A 3,074-nucleotide genomic window follows, 5' to 3' on the forward strand; every position below is an offset into this window, starting at 1 on the left:
GTTTTTCAGTGCAACTCACTCATATTCATATACTATGTACTACACTTTGCGTTTCTTATATTCTAAGTTTTTCAGTGCAACTCACTCGTATACTATGTACTACACTGTGCATTTCGTGTAATGCGGGTTTTTCAGTAAATTCTAAGTTTTTCAGTGCAACTCACTCATATACTATGTACTACACTGTGCGTTTCTTATATTCTAAGTTTTTCAGTGCAACTCACTCATATACTATGTACTACACTGTGCGTTTCTTATATTCTAAGTTTTTCAGTGCAACTCACTCATATACTTTGTACTACACTGTGCGTTTCTTATATTCTAAGTTTTTCAGTGCAACTCACTCATATACTATATACTACACTGTGCGTTTCTTAAATTCTAAGTTTTTCAGTGCAACTCACTCATATACTATGTACTACACTGTGCGTTTCTTATATTCTAAGTTTTTCAGTGCAACTCACTCATATACTATGTACTACACTGTGCGTTTCTTATATTCTAAGTTTTTCAGTGCAACTCACTCATATACTATGTACTACACTGTGTGTTTCTTAAATTCTAAGTTTTTCAGTGCAACTCACTCATATACAATGTACTACACTGTGCGTTTCTTATATTCTAAGTTTTTTAGTGCAACTCACTCATATACTATGTACTACACTGTGCGTTTCTTATAATCTAAGTTTTTCAGTGCAACTCACTCATATACTATGTACTACACTGTGCGTTTCTCTAAATTCTAAGTTTTTCAGTGCAAATCACTCATATACTATTTACTACACTGTGCGTTTCTCTAAATTCTAAGTTTTTCAGTGCAACTCACTCATATACTATGTACTACACTGTGCGTTTCTTATATTCTAAGTTTTTCAGTGCAACTCACTCATATACTATGTACTACACTGTGCGTTTCTCTAAATTCTAAGTTTTTCAGTGCAACTCACTCATATACTATGTACTACACTGTGCGTTTCTTATATTCTAAGTTTTTCAGTGCAACTCACTCATATACTATGTACTACACTGTGCGTTTCTTATATTCTAAGTTTTTCAGTGCAACTCACTCATATACTATGTACTACACTGTGCGTTTCTTATATTCTAAGTTTTTCAGTGCAACTCACTCATATACTATGTACTACACTGTGCATTTCGTGTAATGCGGGTTTTTCAGTAAATTCTAAGTTTTTCAGTGCAACTCACTCATATACTATGTACTACACTGTGCGTTTCTTATATTCTAAGTTTTTCAGTGCAACTCACTCATATACTATGTACTACAATGTGCATTTCGTGTAATGCGGGTTTTTCAGTAAATTCTAAGTTTTTCAGTGCAACTCACTCATATACTATGTACTACACTGTGCGTTTCTTATATTCTAAGTTTTTCAGTGCAACTCACTCATATACTATGTACTACACTGTGCGTTTCTCTAAATTCTAAGTTTTTCAGTGCAACTCACTCATATACTATGTACTACACTGTGCGTTTCTTATATTCTAAATTTTTCAGTGCAACTCACTCATATACTATGTACTACACTGTGCGTTTCTTATATTCTAAGTTTTTCAGTGCAACTCACTCATATACTATGTACTACACTGTGCGTTTATTATATTCTAAGTTTTTCAGTGCAACTCACTCATATACTATGTACTACACTGTGCGTTTCTTATATTCTAAGTTTTTCAGTGCAACTCACTCATATACTATGTACTACACTGTGCGTTTCTTATATTCTAAGTTTTTCAGTGCAACTCACTCATATACTATGTACTACACTGTGCGTTTCTTATATTCTAAGTTTTTCAGTGCAACTCACTCATATACTATGTACTACACTGTGCGTTTCTTAAATTCTAAGTTTTTCAGTGCAACTCACTCATATACAATGTACTACACTGTGCGTTTCTTATATTCTAAGTTTTTTAGTGCAACTCACTCATATACTATGTACTACACTGTGCGTTTCTTATATTCTAAGTTTTTCAGTGCAACTCACTCATATACTATGTACTACACTGTGCGTTTCTCTAAATTCTAAGTTTTTCAGTGCAAATCACTCATATACTATTTACTACACTGTGCGTTTCTCTAAATTCTAAGTTTTTCAGTGCAACTCACTCATATACTATGTACTACACTGTGCGTTTCTTATATTCTAAGTTTTTCAGTGCAACTCACTCATATACTATGTACTACACTGTGCGTTTCTTATATTCTAAATTTTTCAGTGCAACACACTCATATACTATGTACGACACTGTGCGTTTCTTATATTCTAAGTTTTTCAGTGCAACTCACTCATATACTATGTACTACACTGTGCGTTTCTTATATTCTAAGTTTTTCAGTGCAACTCACTCATATACTATGTACTACACTGTGCGTTTCTTATATTCTAAGTTTTTCAGTGCAACTCACTCATATACTATGTACTACACTGTGCGTTTCTTATATTCTAAGTTTTTCAGTGCAACTCACTCATATACTATGTACTACACTGTGCGTTTCTTATATTCTAAGTTTTTCAGTGCAACTCACTCATATACTATGTACTACACTGTGCGTTTCTTATATTCTAAGTTTTTCAGTGCAACTCACTCATATACTATGTCCTACACTGTGCGTTTCTTATATTCTAAGTTTTTCAGTGCAACTCACTCATATACTATGTACTACACTGTGCATTTCGTGTAATGCGGGTTTTTCAGTAAATTCTAAGTTTTTCAGTGCAACTCACTCATATACTATGTACTACACTGTGCGTTTCTTATATTCTAAGTTTTTCAGTGCAACTCACTCATATACTTAATACTACACTGTGCGTTTGTTATATTCTAAGTTTTTCAGTGCAACTCACTCATATACTATGTACTACACTGTGCGTTTGTTATATTCTAAGTTTTTCAGTGCAACTCACTCATATACTATGTACTACACTGTGCGTTTCTTATATTCTAAGTTTTTCAGTGCAACTCACTCATATACTATGTACTACACTGTGCGTTTCTTATATTCTAAGTTTTTCAGTGCAACTCACTCATATACTATGTACTACACTGTGCGT

This window comes from Mus caroli, unplaced genomic scaffold (assembly GCF_978045245.1).
Source record: "Mus caroli unplaced genomic scaffold, Mus_caroli_1 scaffold_25, whole genome shotgun sequence".
NCBI classification, from domain to species: domain Eukaryota; kingdom Metazoa; phylum Chordata; class Mammalia; order Rodentia; family Muridae; genus Mus; species Mus caroli.